This window comes from Papaver somniferum, chromosome 1 (assembly GCF_003573695.1).
Source record: "Papaver somniferum cultivar HN1 chromosome 1, ASM357369v1, whole genome shotgun sequence".
In the NCBI taxonomy this organism is placed as follows: Eukaryota; Viridiplantae; Streptophyta; class Magnoliopsida; order Ranunculales; family Papaveraceae; genus Papaver; species Papaver somniferum.
The window spans coordinates 234,388,444-234,395,030 of NC_039358.1; the positions used below are offsets into that span (position 1 = coordinate 234,388,444).

The 6,587-nt window shown below is 34.7% G+C and overlaps 1 long non-coding RNA gene across 1 annotated transcript; it reads left to right on the forward strand.

The window, feature by feature from the left end:
- Window positions 1–2,080: 2,080 nt before the first annotated feature.
- Window positions 2,081–3,382, forward strand: LOC113338686. Its single transcript, XR_003354819.1, has 3 exons — window positions 2,081–2,356; window positions 2,441–2,627; window positions 2,803–3,382. It is a non-coding gene; the product is annotated as an uncharacterized LOC113338686 (long non-coding RNA).
- The last annotated feature ends 3,205 nt before the right edge of the window (window positions 3,383–6,587 follow it).

A 6,587-nucleotide genomic window follows, 5' to 3' on the forward strand; every position in this document is an offset into this window, starting at 1 on the left:
CGTATTTTTTATCAGCTTTAGCTTTTAAGATATAGTTTACCAACCACAACATCGCACAACAAAAAAGGACTTTACAACAGCCGCAATATACCATCTTTGGATGGAACTTATTTTTTATAATCCATTTCAAGGTAAACCATAGAAACAATTAAATTCATGAAAATTAATTTTCTGAAGGCATGGACTAAATGTAACCCGCATTTGCGTTAAACACAATCCAAACTAAATACAATCCACATAAATATGTAATTCGTTAAGTACAATCTAATCTTTTTTAACAATTCTTTTATATACAACCCACTCTGTTGACTAATTTGCTCCAACCTTATCCAATCTCCGAGTAAAAAACTCGAATAAAAAAACAGAAAAAGCAAAAACCTTGTACCCTTCTTCTCCACCACCAAGATTAATTAATACTCCCTCCGTCCCACTATTAAGTGACCTAGTTCAAGTTTGCACAATTTTTAAGGCAAGTAAGGGAAAAAGTATTTTTAAACACTTTTTACAATTATACCCTTATGAATAATAAATAGTAAAATGTTGAAATTATTTATCTCTCAAATTACACCACGGATGTTCGCAAACTTCGTACCATTGAAAAACATTTTAAAACACGTACGTAACGAATATAAACATGACTATCAAATTATGCATATTTCTTATATTTCTTATAATCAATAAAAGGATAATTTTAGAAATATCTCCTTATTTAGTGATATAGGTCACTTAATGGTGGGACAAATCTAAACGTAAGTAGGTCACTTATTAGTGGGACGGAGGGAGTAGGTTATGTATGATCTTTCATCATTTGTCGAGCAAAATTGAAAGCATTAATTACCGTAATTCAGAGCGTTGATTGTAAAAAAGAAGATGTTACGTCGGACAGTCTCTCTGTGAGGTTAATTTCCTTCCCCTATAGAGATTATGCAAATTACGGACAAAAACCTATACAGGCTATGGCTCAAGGGATCTAAACAGTTAAGATTTGCCATAAATTAATTTTATTCTTGATATATTTACGTTAAAATACATTCTGTTTAGTTTCATCTTCTTACCGTTTGGTCATCGAGAAGGCCTAAATTTCATATATCATCACAACATACAGACCATGGGATGTGCATCAATTTTAGAAATCTTATTATTATGGTTGAATATGTTTGATGCTGCATGGTGCATAATTTGTAGATTAATTTGGTGAAAAAGAATTAATGGGAAAAAAACCTAAATTTAATCTTAATGCAATTGAAGACGCTTAGTTATTTGTTGGTTGGGTTATTTCTAGATTTTGAGTAGGATTTGACCTCACTTTTTTTTGGGTTGTATTTAGTTAGTACTAAATGAAAAATATCAATAGCTTATAAGTGGTATCTCGGTTGCATTTAATCCAAACATGAGTTGCACTTAGTCACTGCCTTTTTTGAATACAGAAAATCAAATGATAGTACAAAAATCAATATCCTTTCTATTACTCCCTTCGTTTCACAAAGACAATCCTTTTTGACTTTCTCAAAATATTAAGAAGACCATACTATTTTACTTGACTACTCTTAGTTACTTACCTATTTTATTTTAATAAAAATGCTAGTAATAAAGACTATCCAAAATTGTTGTGAGAATTATAAATACGAAATATAAAAGGAAAATTTAAAAGATATCTAATTTATGAAGTATAAACTTTATAAGAAATTTAATTTTTAGAGTTAAATGTAAATTTTCTTAAAAGGGATGAATGATATATATTTGTTTCCTCAATTATACTAATTTCTTTAATATTTTAGATTAGATCACGTTAAAAATGAATTTATGAATATATAAAAAAACAAGGGTATATTAGAGAGTTCATTGAAAAAGTACGATTATAAACAGAAGCTGGACACAATTTTGAAAATGACGAAAAAAAAATAGAGGACGGTCTTTCAGAAATAGAGGAAGTAGTAGATAATAATCAAGAATATAAAACACAGTTTAGCTAATTTAGTCCGTATAAGTGGTGGTCCAGATTTACTCTCAACAAAGATAAATCTAACGGTAGGGGTTATTTTGAAACCTTTTCCGGGGAAGTACAACCGGATAACTTCTACTCCTGTGTGACTTTTTGGTTCTCTTGGTAATGAAAAGATCTTGAGGATTTCTTTCCTCTGGGCTCTCCAGAAATACCCAACTTTTCACAAACAAAAAAAATCAATTTTTCAATTTTTCCACCTTGACAGGGTTAACCCCGGAAAAACAAGTTTCAATCTCCCTTGGGGATTCAAATGCTTTTGGAAAAGAAAAAAATAATTTGTGTCTAATTATCCGTGTGTTCGTGATCTTATTGAATTTTGGTTCTTAACTATAGATGATCGTGGTGTATAAGGTAAATTGTTGAAACCCTAATATCTTCTGAATGTCTATTTTGCTCATTGATTGAATTACATGATGATTCCGAGTTTTGCTGCAGTTTTAATGTTCTCGAATTCAAGAACAAAATGGTCTGCTGCAGGCTTTGATGTCGGATTCAAGAACAAAGAAAAGTAGAGAGAGTGGGTGATAAAAATGAATTAATGAAGACAAATGATTTGGAAAAAAAAACTGGAAAAGGTGTTTCGACATAGTAAGGTTATGATCAAAGCCAGATGAGTAATAAGGTGAGTACTGCTATTAGTTATAGCGATACGAATTTTTAATAATTAACAAGAGTAGCGGAGGAATATGACATATTAGCATTTTCACCTTAAAAAGGGTTGTCTGAAATTTTTAAAGTGAGTAATCTTGAGGACACAGAAAATAACTTCACATTGTATATCTCACTTTGTATCGCAGAAGGTGAACAAGTTCAAGAATGGAATCCTTCATATACGATCCTACACGATCGGATAGTTAACCCGAGCGACGCTTGGTCGATGGTAAAGAAAAAAAAGAAGACAAAGAGATTAAGAGATCGGAGATAAAGAAGGACATTATCCCAAAAGCGTTCAAATAAGGATGGGAACCAACAAATTCTTCGTATTTAGGTACTCATTTTACGTTGCTTGTTTTTTAATTCAGCCCTTCGTTCACCTGTTTTCATTACTATTAAGTTTTGTAAATGCATTCATCATTGTCAACTTAAAAGGAATCATTTTCCTCAACTCAAGTTCACATCCTCATATTCTCAACTTCGAACTTAACTATTGCGGTATTAAGGACCCCTGGATGGAAGAAATTAAGGTTTCTTTCTCCAAAATATGTGATGTAATATAATTGGTAGTATCACGGTATAGAATAGAGTGTTTTTTCCTTGGATGATGGAGCTCATGTATTTGAATGGTTGTCCAATTATCTAGGCAAACCATATCGTTTAGTTCATTTAAATTTTAGCATTCCGATTATATATATCAATGAGTACTTACAATGTCCTGAATTTTACTACGCCAACATCAGTGGCAAAGATGTTGACATATGAATTTGCTGCAAAGAAACACCCTTAATTTAGATTTGTTATCATTTGTATTTAATTTTTTGACATGAATAGATGAAAAGAAATTTACTTCATTTTGCTGACATATTATTGTAATTTTCTGAAATACTAATCTTTTTTTCCATGGTATGGTATGAACTATAAAAGATATCTGTCTATGTAAGATCGATGCTTTGTATATGATAGGTTCTTCTTATGAGTTTTGAATCCATTTCAAAATCACCGTAAGAGTTCCCATCCATCGTTGCGTATATGGAAAAGAACTTAGGAACAAGATTTTCAGGATTGTTGGTAAGTGGTTCAATGAAAGTGATTAGCATGTTGCTGCAAAAGATCATTTTTGGCGAGTCTTGCTCCAACAAGTTTTGTAATTTAGAGCAAGTCCCTTGGTATAGTTTGAGAAACTCGATACTCCATAATTCGTTTGTTTCATGTTATTGTCTGTACTATTCATCATAGTCTTTTTTCCATCCTATACAATGCAACAACTAAATGTGATGATAGTCTCATCAACTCGACTTTTGTCTTTATTTCCTTTGAATATCAATTTGTTGTTTGAAATAAGTTTTTGGAAGTGATTCTGTGATTTTAATATTTGTAACTGAGATGAAGTAGAGTCTGTTGATGAGACTTTCTTCATTGTAATAAGAAAACAAAACAAAAATTCGTTGTTGTCCTGCAAGTTCTACTATCAGCCGTATTTATTAGCAAATACAGTCAAGTTTGATAAAACTTATTTCTCATTTTCTTTTCGTTTGGTTCATTTGACATTTTTATTTCTTGGATTTTGGCACTAAATAACGTACGTGTGTACAACGAAATGTGTCTAGGTCACTGGATTGCAGCAAGTAGAAATGAATGCAGTAGATATAAATGGCTTATGCGTCCGGCTGACTAATCGGTTGCTGGGTTGCAGGAGTAGGTGGAAATGATTGAGGTAGAATTAGATGACCTGTGCTGTTTTTTACTGAATTAGGTAGAATTGTACTTGCGGTACAAAATACTAAATGAGAAAAGATAAAACCAATGAGGTGAATCAGGTTGTTCATGAATTGATTCAAGCTTATGATGATTGTACGACTGCAATGAGGTGAACCCTGAACCCACATGCATGCAGTGAGGTAAATTCGATCTTGATATTTTGCCAATTTGATATGTATGTTTACTAATGGTAATGGCCATTGTGACGTTCGTTAATAATACCTGAAATAACTTCTCTTATTTTTAACGACTTCTAGATTCGTGTCGGACATATTCATAGCGATTTTCCCACTACAAACATGAAACGAACCAAGGATATTGGTCGATTGATGCCAATAACTAGATATTCCCGTGCCGTTACGGCACGGGGTAAGAAATAGTATTACATACAACGGGATCCTTAAAGTATAATTGACGCCCCAATGCCCCATCAGTTTGGACAAGGTAAAAACAGCATAGTGAGACCCAAATCTGCTTCATAGTCACAGTACATAATTGTTGTTTTGTGACAAACCCCATAGTCGAGAAAAAAGAATCCACCAAACACACACCATTAAGATTACAAATAACTTAAACTAACTTATGCAAAAACATCGAAACACATCGATACAAGATAGACTTCAACGCGAGAAAAATTTCTTACTATCAAAAGAAAAACACCCATAACGACACAACTATTCATCCAAAAGTTGAAGGCCTTCAAATCACGAACAGGAGGAAACCAACAAGGAGAAAACCAAACATCCTTACCACACCGAAAAAAGAAAGAAAGATGAAATTAAGGTAAAACTCTTACGGGCATAAAACCAAACAGGTGGGAATCATAACAACCTTGGAAAAAGAAGGAGATTGGGGACATATTTCAAAATCAGACTATGAGGGATTGTTGAGTGCCAAAAAACAACAGGGGAAAGGTAGATCGGGATCATGGTTTAAAGATTACTGACATCTGGTCAACTAATTATTATGGGGTTTTGTCAAAACTGAATTCAATGGCTATGGAAGAGCACAGAGAAGCTTTGATTTGGAATGAGTTTTGGTTAAAATTATATCATCAGAAGAAACAACCAAACGAGAATCACCAAGGAGTACGTTTTGATCATAGAGAACTGGCAGCAGATAACATGGAAAATCTAGGTTGAGCAAAGCATCTTCGATTTGATTGATATAATCAGCATCCAAAAAAATAAGTAAAAATTGACATTCAATCCATATTTCGTGGGCTTTGGACGCTCCGGTCCTGCCACTCGGAGCCCAGTACGCTCCGATCCTTTTTCACAGGGCTGAGCATAAAAACCGTAATCGCGGTTTTTATCCGTATCCGTCCGCATATTTGCGGGTGAAAACCAATCCGCTAGAGTTATGGACCGGAAATGGGTGCAATCTCAAATCCGCACGCGGTGCGGTTACGATTGCGGGTGCAATCTCAAATCCGCACGCGGTGCGGTTACGATTGCGGGTGCAATCTCAAATCCGCGGATTAACCGCACCGTAGGAGATTTTTCAATCGCATATATACTACTACCGGGATTAACCCCACTCTCCACACATCCTCGATGAACTTCGCATTTTTCGGTTGCTCTGCAGATTGGTGCATTGCGACCATTGGCACACCTGAACTCAAACCCTCTAATGTAGAATTCCATCCACATGCATTAAGAGAGGTAGAGGTAAAGTCTCCTGGACGAACTTCACAGGAAGCTTTTCATCCTCCGGTTCCCTGACCATCCATAAGAAATTGTAGTTGCAATTCTTTAATGCCCAGCATATTTCTTCCATCTGATCTTCACTTAATGAAGCCAAACTTCCAAATGAAAGGTAAACAATTGACGCTACTTCTTTCGTGTCTAGCCACTTCATGTAAGCGTCGGAGTCCTGTGTAAAGAGATCAAGTCCGTAACTGTGGTTACTTTCGATACTGTTGTTTAGGTACATGGATGGTATAGTTGGGCCGATATCCATCATTCTCGTCGGTGATTGTTTTTCCAGCCAATTCATTACCTGCAAACAATATGCAGACTGAGTTCCGACGATACTACATAATCTCAAGAAAATAACAACAAGACCAATAAACACCTTCAGGGGTGGTTCTAAGGTGACAAACAGCAGGTGCCAAAGAGAATATGCCTGAACTTCACATGCTCAGGGTGTCTCTTTCTCGCATTGA